Genomic DNA, 15,711 nt, shown 5'->3' with positions numbered 1-15,711 from the left:
TTGGTAGCGTTAGGACTATAGAGTAGCTTTGGAATTTGTATCATAGCTTGAAATTCACTGGTGTATAGAGAGAAATAATCGGATTTTCCGAGTTCATATTATGTCTTATTTGATTTTCACTTCAAGTAATACTAAAGCATATTTCTTACATTTAAAACTGTATATTACTCAATATTGGTATTATCGCTGTCAAGACCAAAATACAACCTGATAAATCAATCCAATATTTCTTTATGCTGTTCAATTACTTTGCAGTTATTTAAAAAATATTTAATTTTATTCTTATGTTTTTAAGATGATTTTAGTTGTATACTGAAAGTTGCTCTTGTCACAACTGGTGTAAGACTATGAAAAGCTCTATGGATTCGTTTACTGTTGTCAGGCTACACGTTCACATTTTACTCCCAAATCAATATTCCTGTTATTTATCCTTGACTTTTGTGTTTTCAGCAAAGCGCAAGTTTTCTATAATCCTAAAAGTATAGGGAAACATAATTAGTTAGTTTATTTTTACTAGTTTAATTGATATATATATATATGATAGGCTGTGATGTAATAATTTTTGTCCGTTTTAAGTTTCAACTTCGCTCTTTACTTCCCTCGGAAAAACTTAGTTTTGTTTTAAATTAATCTTTGTTCGTTTTTCATTAAAGTTTAATGTAGAAATAAGGCTGCTATGATCTCTTTTATTTATACGGAATAATGTATGTTCGTTTTAAGTTTTAATGTACTCTTTAGTTTCAGTTGAAAACTTATTTTTAATATAACTTCTAATTATCACCGATCTAGGGGAGATACGACACCTCTAGAAAATACTGCAAACAACCTTGACAGCTACAAAAAACTTTCAGTCTATAACATAAAGTTCATTATCCATATTTCACAGAACTATACATGTTATTAACGAACGTTTGTTTTCCGATGAGCAAAAAGCTGTTTTTACTCGGCCGATTTGGCCTGAAAAAGCCATAATGAAGACAGGGCTTTATAAATCACATCACCTACTGAATAGCAGAAACTAGAACGCTGCTGTAACAAAAGAGAGCTGTTTAAGGGCTCATTTATAAATTTATATTTATGCCTAATCGCTTTTTATAAATTTGACTTGATAGCACATTCCCACAAACTGCACTTTCGGTTGTTTCCCCCATTTTTTTTAAATAAAAAAAAGTGCCTGTTCTAATGAAATAACCAAAAAAAAGTTTTTCAAAATATATGCAGGAGCAAAAAACTAAGGTGGTAAAGATGTCCCTTCCCCTCAATTACCACCTTTAGACCTAGCACACAGGCTTCATCACAGAGTGACGCTTGAAGGTTCACTTCCAAACTGTTGATCATTCAAGCTTAATTTTTGATAGATTTATAGCTGAAAAGTTTTCAGTTTTAGTTAATTTTTTTTCGCAATAAGCTTTTACTTTTAAGATGAGTATGAAATTTAGGAAACTTACTATTAGGGTCTGGAAGGGGAATATATGTGAGGGTTCTTATAAACCTCCTGTTAGAGTTTAGGACCATATTTATTGCAATGATGTCGTTTTATGCTTCCAAACTCTTCCACTTAAGAAATGGCACCAAAAGTGCCGTTTTTAGTTTTATATGGCACTTATGGATGGTAAGATTGATAAAAAGCACGTAGATACGAGTATTAGGTTTAAAATGAGCCTTCCCAGGATATACTTTAAAAATTGAGTGCATCACATTTGCAAAAACAGTGGATTATATGAAAAGTAATCATAAGAAGGGAAAAACCATGATTGAAAAAAAAAACATCTAAGCTGGAATCGAAGGCATGATAATCTAATTTGAAGTCCATCGCTGTACTAACAGAACCAAGCCACTAATAATATAATTTAGCATATTGGTGTTTTTAGAACTTTAATTGCGTAACTTATTGAGGGGCCTGGAGGAGGAACATACGGAAAAGGTTCTTGCAAACCTCTAGTTAAGGGTTTTGGACCATAATTATTACAATGAAGCTGTTTTATACTTCGAAGATTGTCCACTTAAGAAATAGCACCAAAAGTGCTGTTCATTAAGGTTCTATAGCTTTTAAGAGGTCTTTTCCCCTTTTGTGAAAACCAGCCAAATTTTCTCAGGCGCCTAACTTTTGATAGGTTAGATTAAAATTGATGAAACTTACATATTTGAAATCAGTATTAAAATCTGATTCTTTTGATGTGTCTATTGGTATCGAAATTACGTTTTTTAGAGTTTCGGTTACCATTGAGCTGGGTCGCTCCTTACTTACAGTTCGTTACCACGAATTGTTTGACTATGAGTTGTGGAACATATCACAGTGTGAAACAAATTTGAGTTGTGGAACATATAACAGTGTGAAACACAGTGTGAAACAAAGTGTGAAAAATCTAGGTGGTGTAATTTGTTTTTTTTTCGATTTTTTCAATGAAATTACAAAAAAAGTATTTTTTAATGAAAATATCCAAAAAAGGTCTACGTACGTAAACGAAGATGCGTACAAACACGTACATACAAAAAAATCTACGCACGACGAGTAAAGGGCCCCTCCCTCCAATTGCTGGCACTATAGAAAACTGTTTCTGGTGACAAGGGAGAAAAGACACAAGGAGCTCGTAAAAACAAACTACCCTCAGTCGTGTTAAAAGCGATACCTCAGCCTAATGCCCTATCCAGGGGAAGGGATTAGGGGGTTTGAACCCCCCCCTGAATTGTTGGTCCAACTCGCGAAAACGTAACAAAGATGAATATAAATGAATTATTGATGCGACTTTTAAAGTTTTTGTTTGCAAGCCCCTTCCCGAAAAAAATCTGTTATACCCCCCCCCCCCGGAAAAATTCCTGGATAGGGCCTTGCCTCAGCCTCTAAAAACTTCTATATTTTCGTGATTTCCCAAAAAATTTTCTTATTTGAACCAAACTTTGTTAATAAGGTTCATAGTCTATTATAAATTAATATTCTATGCGTGAAAATGAAAGGAATGTTGCGGCACTGATTAGAGCTTCTGGCAAAACAGTGTCCGGCCTATGCGAAGATACTGATCGATGGCAAAGGCGTTTCTGGCTCCTTAGATCTGAGATGAATCTGTGCGAAAACACCCGAAAGAAGGAATACTTGTTGATATAATTTTACATTCTACAGAAACATAAGTGTTCATTAGTGTTTCTAAAAGTCTGTATGATAAATTTTCTGTTGAAACATTATTTGTTAACACAGATGGGAGTGATGTTGACCGGGATAAAGAACAGTGGCATGAAGTGTTCCACATTTCCCAGCAAGGAAAACAAAATTTTTTTTTTATGACCAAACAATCTTGGTAAAGTGTTGAAATAGGTAAAGATGAAAGATGAAAAGGTGACTTTGGGTAATGAAAAGATAGATCAGGTGGACAGCTTCACTTACCTTGGTAGTATTATTAGTAAAGATGGTGGGACCAGTGAAGATGTTAAAAGTAGAATAGCCAAGGCTCAGGGTCTTTTTTCACAGTTGAAAAAAGTTAGGAAGAAAAGGAAGATAATTCTACAAGCCAAGATTAGAATATTAGAAGCTACAGTTATGACAGTGGTCAAATATGGTTCTGTATCAGGGCGCTTAGAAAAGCGGATGAATAATTACAAGATGTTTTCCAGAGAAATTGCCTACGGATTTTTCTGGGTACCCGGCTGACTGGCCGTATTTCAAACAATAGGGTGTCCGAAAAGTGTGGTTCAATCCCACCTTCTAGGGCTATAATGAAAGAAAGGTTGAGGTGACTAGGGCACGTTGTGCGGATGAAGGATGACAGATTACCGAAGATTGTTCTTTTCGGCTAAACGGAAGGCAGGTCATCCTCGGCTTGGGTAGGAGGACGTCATAAAGACAGATTTAAAGGAAATGGTAACTTCCTGGGTGGGTGTAAAGAAGGAGGCTTTGAATAGATTGGGACGGAGGAGGAACGTGCATAGCTGTGTTGGCCTCATGTGGCTTAGTAATGCGGTGAGCTGTTACTAGTTAGTGTAGGCCTAGTAGTAAAGTGTTTACTATAGGAAACAAATTAGCCAAACGATCTAAGAAATAAGCCAAGTTCTGTACAATATAAGCCAAAAGCCAATAATAAGCCGATGCCTACAAAACTTAAGGTTGCTATTACGCTCAAAGTCATGCCTAACGGTTTCCTACTTCTGAGATAATTATGAAAAACTGTTTTACTAAGTTGTTCTCAAAGGAAGGATTAAAATTTCTTTAAAAATACTTTTCATTCAAATACAATGGCCCTTGTGTTTCAGGAGTTGTTCTTAACAAATTGGGGCAAAAAATCAAATTTTACGGTAAAGAGGGAGGGAGAAAAAGGGGCTGTCTTACTCGTAAGGAATGATTTCTGTTTGTTTCTAGTTTGAATGTTACTCCTAACTTTCAGCTGAAAAAACTTGTTTTTTATTTAATTTCTTACCGTTATTAAAATAATGCCAGGAAATCCCCCTCCTATATAAAAGTTTCCCTGGAAAATCCCCCTTTCACAAAAAAATAATTCCCGAAAAATTTCTGTATATTTCCCAATAACAAATACAATATGTAAACAATGGGGAAATTACATAGCTTACATTCCTTTCCCCAGGAGCTGTGGGAGGTCCTGTCACCCCAAGAGGCATGGCTGTTTGATAAAGTCAATTTGCCAAAAAAAAAAAAATATCATATGATCTTCAGGCGTAACACCAAAATTCCTTTTTTTAGAGTTTCAGTTTCTATTGTCTCAAGTCATTCTTTACTGACAGTTCCTTACCACAAACTGTTTAATAAAGTCAGTTTGCTACAAAATTTCAGAAATGATCTTTAGGCGTAACAGCGGTGTTAAATTCCATGAACACTAATGTTTTAAGTATTAACTCCACTACTTTCGTATCTTATAGGAACATACATGCTCCCCTGAAAACCAATTCAAAACAACATGCTCAAAGATAGATGACATTGACGAAAGAGATATTGGTCTGGAAAGACAGTCAGGTAAATCTGTTTGTTTTGTTTTCTGAAGTGTCGGTTCGTGTATGCGTCTCATTCCTAATAAGAAAATAGGAAACTCAATAGGAGGAGCAACAATAACAACGCAACACCTCCAGGAGAGGTTCATAAGATAGGCGTTAAAAGACTATTTTGAGGGTTGGGGTTAAGGAGGCCCTAGACGGTCAATCATTTTGCTCAAAAGTTTTCATCAATCGATTGACGTGTGCTTCAATCAACCTTCAATCCTTTAAGGAGGCTTTAGACGGCCAATCACTTTGATAAAAAGATTCTGTCAATCGATTGACTCAAAAATGATTAACCGTCAAGGAACATGTTTGACGCTTGAGTCAAGCGTGGACGGTGATTGATAGAAAGTTTGAATGACTCAATCATTTTGATCAAAATCAGTGTGTTAGATTAGCTTTGGTCGACCTTGAAGGGTTCATTGAAGGGTCTATTAAAGGTTGATTGAAGCACACGTCAATCGATTGAAGGAAACTTTTAATCAAAATGATTGAATTTCTAGGGCCTCCTTACGAGTTTTCTTTTGTCCAGGATAAGATTTTTCAGTCTTACCCCAGAAAAATTGTTCGCTCCTACCAATACCCCAAGAAAAACTGAAATAGTCTTAGAAGAAAGACAAAACTGGAACAAGTTTCTTTCCATCTTACCTATAGAAAAATTCCTGGCTCTTTGTAATACCTCGAGAAAAAATTAAAATAAGAAAGCAAAGAAATCAACTAGAAGAAAGCAAAATCGGGAATAAAATTTATTTTACGAATTCAATGTACCTAAAGATATATCTTTCTTAAAAGCAAATATAAAACAGCAAGTTTTAGCAAACAAAATTCATGAGCAACAAAAAAGCTTAAAGAGGGCAGAAATTATTCCGTATGTAAGGAGGTGGCCCCTCCCCAACCCTTCAATCTTTACGCTTAATTTTTGTATTGTTTTACTGATTGAATTTGTGTGCTTCAAATGTATTTAACGGATAATTCATGTGGCAATGTATTTAATATAACTGTCTCATTTACGTTTTTATTTGCCCTTTAAAATATCTGAACCGAAAATTATAGTAGGCGCATTCTGCCCAGAACCCCCCCCCCCTTTGAGAATTCTCTCCAGAAAATCAACTTTAGAGAATTCCCACCTAAAAATTCCCCGGGAAAATTCCCCCCCATGGGAAATCCTCCCCGCAAAAATCCCCACCCCCCCATTGCAAAACTGTGCAGCAAAGAGAAAGTACGACAAATAATGTAAATGAAGAAAAGAAGGAATTTTTGAATATTCTACCTATGTCGGCAGAATGTATAGTGTAGAAAATCTTATTGTAGTAATTCTTAGATTTTTATTTAGCTTAATTCCTTTTCCGTGTTTTGGGAGCTGAGTTATCGTAGCAAAGTAAGATAAAGATAAATGAAAACAAGTTAGAAATATGAAATTAATGGCAATTGTAGAAGAGTTGCCCTATGATTGAAGTCCACAGAGATAACAGGCCGGGACTAAGAAGTTTAAGTAATAACTTCTTATAGATTTGAGCTGATACTGACCAGAGGTGCCACTAGCCAAAATGTTTGAGGGTGGGGGCAATAGAATTGACCGACTGGGTGGCCATTTTTGCCGATTGATTTAGGTGATGTTACTAGTAAAATCGCCTCATTTGTTGCTCTTTGCCATCTGAGACTGATCTTCTTCATTTTCCATCAGACTGATCATCTTCATTTTGTTTAATTTGCCCTAATGAATTCCAAATGTTAGCTGGTAAAGTAGTGGCACTTCGCGCCACTATTTTACGCTCATATTTTTTTCAGACTATTTGCAAATATTGAAGGAAGGGTGTCCCCCAGGTTGCCAACTGCCGACATAAAAAAGAGTGCAAATCAAGGCCAAAAACGAGTGCAAGTTGTTAAAAACGTGTGCAAGTAAACAATTTTGGGCGCGAGCGGCAGTAGCCGCGCGCGCAGCCCCTTTCACTGTTCTGCCCATTTCTACGCCATTTACACATAATTGTCAGTAATCCTTCGATCGATAAACATATTATCTTATAATTTTTCAAATGTATTTAAAATAAAGTTAGGAAATCAGCCTCTAAACAATAAGTTTTATAATGATTATCATTCTTTTCTTAGCTTAAAAGGTAATGCTCTACTTGAAATTTGCATGTATTTATTTTGATTTCTTAGATCTTTAACTGAACTCTAGTTGACTGCATCCAATGTTTATTTAAAGTTTTGTCTCCATTTTATCCAAACGTTTTGAAAGGAATATAAGAGGTCCAAGTAACTAGTCGTGAACTATAGCTGACTTCACTGTAGTCAAGTCAAGAACCGTACCCTAGCACAGCGAAAAAGAAAATAGAAGCAGAAACAAAACGGATTGCATTTTATCAATGCATTTTATCAAATTGTGCCTCAGTGTCACCCAGCAAATTCGGAAAACCGTTGAAGAAGAGGTACAAGAGTGTTTACATCTCCAGATAATGCAACATTTGGACTTAAGGATTTGAGATTTTCCAACGTTAAGTCATTGTAGTCAATCTGTTTGCTCGTTTGCGAGTACAATTCCAAAAAAAATTCAGACAGCTCATTTAGATGCAGTGAACTGGCTGTGCACTTAATAGGCCAGTGTTTTGCAGGCTTCTCATGAGGCACAGCCCATTTGGTCCCAACTTTATACAATCAAGTGCAAGAAAATGAGCTGGGCTAAACCGAACTTTAAATGGATCTTGTGCGCGCCTTATTTCTTCCTTTTTAACAAAGCACTTGAGGAGCAACGGATTCGTCTGTCGTGAACTTTACAATACCCTGTGAATCCGTGTTCCCTCAGCTTGAAAATCTTTGTTTAGTACATTGACCTCTTGTAAGACAAATGAAAGAAAATACTAAGTAAGTTTCACAGAGGAATCACGCATAAAAGCAAGAATTTTATTAGCCTTTTCTTTGGCTCCTCTATCTCCAGCGGAGTCACCTTTTCCATGGTTGGGTCAGAATAAAAGGAGCGGGTTCCACTGCTCAAGGATCCACTTCAACGGAAGCTTCAAGGGCCAGCCATCGCGTACTTGAAGTCTGCGAAAGCTTATGGTTTTCCAAATGACAGAAATTTTGGTAGATCTTCATTTTCATCCTGTTTTTTTGGGCTATATGCCACATGCAACTACATAACGAATAAAGATGTCAATTCCATCTGGCAATATCTTAGCTGCATATGCAGAACAGAGAGCAAGCGAATGGCTAGTGCAGCCTAGCACAAACAAATCTGGCACATACTCTTTTAACACTACACCAAGACCTTTTTGATGTCCAGTGTTAACATTGGCAGTGTCAAAGCCAATCGCAGCCAAGATAGTGTTAAAAGTATTCCTAGGCTTTCCAAATTTCCTAGTATTAGACGTTTTTGCCCTTCTGAACTGGCATCACTTACTGGCAAAAGTCCCAGAAAGTCTTCTCGCACTTTATCTTTGGAGTATTCGTACTTTGCGATAAGGACCAAGACCTTCTGCCAAGATTTATCGGTAGATTCGTCAACTATTAAAGAGATATGAGATTTCTTCAGTTCACAAGAAAGAACATTTCTTTCTTCAGGGACAATGACGTGTCTAATTATCTGACTATTTTTAGTTCTGCCCTGATTGAAGCTTTTAAAAAGTTCTGAGTCTCAAAGTGTTTTACAGGACTGGATTAAAATGTCCATTTTTGAGATGGGAAAGTATTCCAAGATGACCCACGACGTAAGGTTCAAGCTGACTTCAATTACAGACTCAGTATGTAATTTTTTGGGAAGGTCTTCATACTGCAGTATTGATGTCTGATTGTTCTGAACCCTGCTCTTGTGGAAGTTTGTTCGAAGATGGCACCTCTCGTTTGCCAGACATCCGTCTCTATGACTTTACAACACACCTTACAGTAAGCTAAGTCCTAGCATCATTTAAAAAACGATCAGAAATTAAATAAAAAAACAAGTTTTCTCAGATGAAAGTAAGGAGCAACATTAAAACTTCAACCGAACAAAAATTACAACGAATATAAAGGGGTTTGTCTGCTCTTCAACACCTCACTTATTACGCTAAAGTTTGAATTCTGTCCCAATTCTTTAAAAAAGACTCCTGAAACACAAGGGTCGTTTAAGTAAAAGAATAAAAAAGTTTTTTATAAGTACTAGAAAACTTTAGTGTGAAGAGCGAGATGTTGGGGAGGGGGCGACCCTCTTCTAATACGAACTAATATCTGTCCGTTTTAAGTTTTAGTGTGGCTCCTTACTTTCAGTTGAAAAAACTGTTTTTTTAATAGTGTTAAAAACCAAGGCTGAAATAAGTATGCAAAAAAGGAAAAAGGCTTGGACAGAAAGACCAGACACCCTTTTTCTCTTTGTCTCGTGTACAAGATTACTTGCTTACTGTATAAACTCTTGGGAACGTTAAAAGGGGTGATTAGCCTATTTTACAATCAGCTTTGCTTAAAATTGAGAATATAAGCACTTAGTACTTCTGCCAAGCTTTGTTCATAAGCCAAGCTTGGCAAAGACAAAGCTGTTTTAAACTTAATCCTACTTAAAATTCAGCAAGTGAAATGGATATGGATGATTTTAATACCTGGCCACAGTTTGTCCCCCTCCCCCAACTGAAATTTTTAGCCTTCAAAATCTTATCAAACCTAATCAAACATAATTCAAGCTTCCACAGAAAAGGATCAGTTTTTCTAGTATACGTGGGTTTCTGGTATTATATTGCTCATTTTTTGGTAAATATTGAGCAGTTCATATTATTGACCTATGAATAAAGTAAACATACCACTCGATGCCTTTTCTTATTTTCTTTCAAAATATACAAATTGCTTTTGGCGTAAATTCACTTTACTCCCAACCCCTAGGGTATATATTTACTCATTAGGGAGAGGGGGCTTGTAAAGTTCATTTCCGACGCAAAGGAATGTTAAATTTGGATTCAAGAGGCAATTCTGACTATAGAGGTAAGAAAGTACTTCACCCTCACTCCCACCCCAATGTGCAAATATATACCCTGAATTGGTATATTTGGGTGGAGGGAAGTGAACTTGCGCAGAAACGATTATTGTATTCGGAAAGAGTATAAGAAAAGGCATCGAGTGGTATGTTCACTTTATTCATCGATCACAAATATAAACTGCTCAATATTTGACTATTTTTATTGTCATTTTCAATTGGTTCGAATAGTTTTGGCCCTGGATTCATTTCTGAAAGTGTCATTCACCTAACTCAACTGCTTTCCAAGATAGCAAAAAGTGTCTAAAGTCTAAACTACAATTTTAGGCTACCCCAGATTTTCCTAATTTACCCTATTTTATTATTTTGACAGTATGGGCCCCATCCAAAGCAAATTCCTGGACTCCTGGCTGTTAATATAAGATGTTTATTTAACAAAAAATGGCTGTCACAAGAGGATATGGATAATTTACGGTTTAAAATGATGCAAAGACCTGAAGTCTTTGCTAGAATTTTATCAGTTTGAGACAAGACTTTAGCAGGTTCATTTAGGTCGTTGCTTGTGCATCGCTTTACTTCATGTTTCATACTCACTTTTCCATTTCCATGAAGAACAGTTGTGCCCAACAGCTTTCAATTTCCTTCTATGAAACTTGATTTGAATTTACGACCTTTTCACTGGTTATCTATGCTTTGATCTATTTCTTGTTAAATGGTTGAAAAAACGAGAAAGACGCCTTGGGGAAGGCCCATGCATAGATAGCAGAGATCATACCTGCTAGTTGTTCTATCTTTTGCACTTAAATTGTTTAATTTGAAGTTTTCTATTTCGCTTAAAACTTTTTCTATCATCATTTAATGAAAGAGTGCAAAAAAGAGTGCAAAGAGCAAATAATGGGCAAAAAGAGTGCAAATCCGGTCCGTGGTGTGAAAGAATGCAATGGAAAAAACTAGTGCATTTAACACGAAAAGTGTGCAAGTTGGCAACCTTGCCCCCCTTCCCCCATACGTGACATATCTGTCGTAAACTATAGTATATGATATAGCATATGATATCACTCTTTGAGATGAAGAATACATTCACTAGGCACAAATTGAAAGGTTTATCTGTCTGAAGGGGAATTATTTTTTCTAATTTAATTTGAATAATAAGGAGTCTAAATCTAAGTCCAAACTGAGCCAAATTATAAACGACAGCACTTTATTCCTAATAATCAATCCTTAGTTTAAGTTAAGAAAGTTTTCAAAAACTCGGTTTCAAAAGCTCTCTAGTTTTCTAAGGTTTTCAAAAAAGTCCTTTTCACAAAAAATATTAGATATTGTTCACTAGGCACACATCAAAAGGTTTTTCAGTACCTTTACTTGTATACACTACGTGATATCTTAGGAACGAACGTGCAACCATGCGGCATTACTTCCTTCACAACTGAAATCCCTCCAAGAGGCAAAATCGTGGTTTGGTGCCACAAAATGTTAGAGAAAGCCTTATGTTAGAGTGCCCTTTCCCGATCTTCTAGGACTATCTGTTCGATACATCACCCTTGGAAAAAAAGAAAAAATAAACACACATCCGTGGTCTTTCTTCTGGGAAAAAATGAACAATTTCACATTTTTGTACATCTGAGCTTGAAATCTTATCTGTAGGGTTTTCTGATGTAGTGAATCCAATAGAGCGGTATTCATTAAGATCGCTTAAATTTTAAGGGATACCCCCCCCCTCTTTTTTTTGAAAGTAAGATCGAAAATTATTTTCCACGGAGAAAATTCTACGTGGGAGAAGATTTTTTGGGAAATTTTCTCCAGCGTGGAATATTCCAGTGGGAATGTTCCATGGAAGGAATTTTAAGGAGGGAATACGCAGAACTCAAAAAATTTTATTATTTAAAGCAAATGTGGATGAATAAGCTTTTCCATTCTCGGGGTATTTTGAATATATTTTTATTCCATTCCAATCGTCTTTATCTTTGGGAAGTCGTTCTCAAAGGAGCAAAACTTAATCTTTAGCATAAGAGGAGGAGGGATTGAGGAGGAGCAGCCTCCTTCGGTAACAGAATAACTTCTCTTTGTTTTAAATTTTGTAGCTCTTTCCTTTCATTTAAGAAGAAATCTTTTTTCTCATCCTATTTTTTCTAATTTTAATACCATATCCAAATTTATCTTAAATATGAGGATGGCTATTTTCCTCTTAAAACCACTGTTTACAATGAAGTTTAATTTTTGCAGAAAATGCTTTAAGAAGAGAGCTAATTTAATTATTTCCAAAATAAATTGTTGTCTCCGCAATAAAAGGGGATCTTCGCTCTTCAGTACCCATACTGTAAGCTTCATTTTACGTTAATCCATATTTATATGTATATTACATATCCCATCCATATTTATTCTTCCTAATGAAGAGAGGTCAGAGTTTAAATTTGAGTCCATGCATTGAGTCAATTTGAGTCCATGCACAGTTTAAAATTATCCATGTATTTGAAGCACCTCAAACAAGTTTGAAAATATTGGGGAAAAAATTGAGGTGATAGATACTCCCCCCTCCTTAAAAGAATCCATTGGCGGAAATGGGTATGGTGTGCCGCCATGGGATACTCTATACTAGTTAGTTATATCAGATAAACGGTTTATAATGACATATAATTTTTTATTGGCTGCATTTATGTTTTGGGACAAATGGTATATCATGTGCCGGTGTAACCTCCGAAACTGAGTGCCTGCACTAATACCCTTTCAATAATCCTTAACATTTTTATTCGATAGTATTTTGGCTATAAATTGGCCGAAATTGCTGTTTTTCAAGCCAAAATACTAGAATTCTGCACTTTTTTGCAGCTCGTTTTCGTTTGTTGCTTAAAAAAGGCAACACATCTTTTATTTTCTGCAGCTTGTTTTTGTTTGTTCCTTTAAAAGGGCAACACATCTTTTATTTATTTTTTTTGTGATAAATAATAGAAATCTCTCTCTAAACGCCTACTGATCTGATAATATCGACCCTAGAGAAAAGAAAAATGCATATGTGTCATAATACTCTGGCAAAATAAGAACTTTCATAGTATGTAGATAGTGGCTTTAGAGTTCCTATACATGTTGTTTCATTGTGTAATTTTCATAAATATTGCACCATTCTTGGTGCGATGAAAAGAATAAATAATGGATTTTGTTGATACATACACTGTAGTCAAAACCTCGGCTTTAAGAGTTTTGGTTACAATTGATAATGGTCACTCTTTACTTACAATTTGATAATACTGGCTGTTTTATTCAAGGGTCTCTTAAGTTGAAGGAGGTTACGACTCCTTCCTTCAATCCTTGTTTTTGACATTTGTGTTTAATATTCGTATAACAAAGCGGGATAATCATCCCCAAAAGAAAAGACCCTTTCATGTCTTTCAGGGGTTTAATTAAAAAAAAATTCCACAAAATAATTTTTCCAAAAAAAAGTAAAGAACTCTATTAAACCAAAAATGAACAAAAATAGAATCAAATAATATACCAAGCATACAACTACCACAAATCAGTATCAATAAATAAATAAAACCCAAAACGAACAGAAATTAAAATAAATAACATGTCAAACTTAAAACGAGCAGAAATTAATATGAATTTGGTTCAGAATCCCTATGCTTTCTAAAAGCCAGAATATAACTTGTACTTTACCGAAAAAAATTCAAATGAATATGCATTGTCAGTTTAACATAAATAGGCTGATATTTATTCCTTAAAATTTAATTAATTTTTGTTTTCTTAAAGTTATAAAAGTGAAAACATTTAAAATTATTTTTTTCAGTACAATACAAATTATTTTCTTGCTTTTAGAAAGCATAGTGGTTTTGAACCCTACTTATATTAATTTCTACTCGTTTTGAGTTTGACTCTGTTATTTATTTTAATGTCTGTTCGTTTATACCCTTAGATATTCCTTAGAAATAGCAGATACATGCCTATGATGGTCTGGATACACATAATATCTTCTAATTTAGTTCAACATAACCCTTAAGATTCTCTGAAAGTTTCAACTTAATATCCTTAGCCTTTTCTCAGATATTTCAATGCCGATTTGACAAACTGAATACGTTTTGTGTTTTGATTTAAATCAGCATCTCCCTCAGCATGGCGTGAAGGTTTCAATTTAGTACCGTTAGCCATTCCTAAAATATGGCAGATACACCCTTTTGATGACATAGATGCAGTTAGTGTATTTGGGTTAGTTCAACATCCCCCTCACCCTGTCCTGAAACTTTCAACGGAAAACCCCAAGGTGTTCTTGAGATATTGCAAATACAATCTTTTGACAAACTGCATGCACATAGTATATCTTGATTCAGTTCAATATCTCATCAACATTCCCTCAAAGTTTCACTTCAACACCCATAGCTTTCTTGGGGACTCTGGATTGAACATGCCGAACTTGTATCAAAACCTATGTGTAAACCATGGTCAACTTGAAAAATTTAGAACCCTTGTCCCAGGGGCTCTGGGGATCGGGGTTATGTCATCCCGAAAGCATAGCTATTGGGTCCTTTTACCTGTTTTCAACAAGATTACTATCTCAAAATTTTGATCAGATATCTGTAGGGGGGAAGCAGGAACAAGTGGCCGTGAGAGGGTCAGTGGCTGCCCTCTAATCTCTTTTGACTCTTAAAAACTGCAATATAACTTTCAATTTCAAATCGAGTGAGTCCCCTTCGAAATTTCTATGGCACCTCCTACCAAACACAATGACCTGGTGAAAAAATAAGTAAATAATGCATTGATGCCATATCGCTCTTTACTTAGGCTGCGCTAATCCACAGCAGTTTTAATGCATAAGGGATCTACTTCCAGAAAGGAAAGAGTATGCACGAAGTACCATAGCTTATTTTAACGAAATTCCAAAAATTCACCCCCGTCGGAATATGATAGTTTTTGACAATTTCAACATCCGCAAGTTTTAATGCAGAAGAGAACTACTTCCAGAAAGGAAATAGTATGCACGAAGTACTATAACTTATTTTAACGAAATCCCAACAATTCAGACCCGTCGGAATCTGATAGTCTTTGACAAGTTTTTGACAATTTAACAAAATCCGCAAGTTTTAATGCATAAGAGAACTACTTCCAGAAAATAAATGGTATGCACGAAGTACTATAACTTATTTTAACGAAATTTCAAAAATTCAGCCCCGTTGGAATCTGATAGTTTTTGACAATTTAAAATAATCCGCAAGTTTTAATGCATAAGAGAACTACTTCCAGAAAGGAAATAGTATGCACGAAGTACTATAACTTATTTTAACGAAATTCCAAAAACTCAGCCCCGTTGGAATCTGATAGTTTTTGACAATTTAAAAAAATTCGCAAGTTTTAATGCATAAGAGAACTACTTCCAGAAAGGAAATAGTATGCACGAAGTACTATAACTTATTTTAACGAAATCTCAAAAAATCAGCCCCTTCGGAATCTGATAGTCTTTGACAAGTTTTTGACAATTTAATAAAATCCGCAAGTTTTAATGCATAAGAGAACTACTTCCAGAAAGGAAATAGTATGCACGAAGTACTATTAACTTATTTTAACGAAATTCCAAAAATTCAGCCCCGTCGGAGTCTGATAGTTTTTGACAATTTAAAAAAATCCGCAAGTTTTAATGCATAAGAGAACTACTTCCAGAAAGGAAATAGTATGCACGAAATACTATAACTTATTTTAAGGAAATTCCAAAAATTCAGCCCCGTTGGAATCTGATAGTTTTTGACAATTTAAAAAATCCGTAAGTTTTAATGTATAAGAGAACTGCCTCCAGAAAGGAAATAGTATGCACGAAGTAC

General features: G+C 35.3%; 1 protein-coding gene across 1 annotated transcript in view; it reads left to right on the top strand.

Moving 5' to 3' along the window:
• LOC148952687 (uncharacterized) overlaps nt 1-15,711 on the top strand; it is a 66,082-nt gene that overhangs the window by 669 nt on the left and 49,702 nt on the right. The window contains exon 2 of the mRNA XM_089088042.1: nt 4,864-4,957. The gene's annotated coding sequence lies outside the window, so the exon portion shown is untranslated. The remainder of the gene's footprint in view (nt 1-4,863; nt 4,958-15,711) is intronic.

Source organism: Artemia sp. Qi Xiang Cuo, chromosome 4, assembly GCF_049724085.1.
Source record: "Artemia sp. Qi Xiang Cuo chromosome 4, ASM4972408v1, whole genome shotgun sequence".
Classification (NCBI taxonomy): domain Eukaryota; kingdom Metazoa; phylum Arthropoda; class Branchiopoda; order Anostraca; family Artemiidae; genus Artemia; species Artemia sp. Qi Xiang Cuo.
Note: the sequence above shows the minus strand (reverse complement) of the source record. Positions and strands in the feature narration are given on the sequence as shown.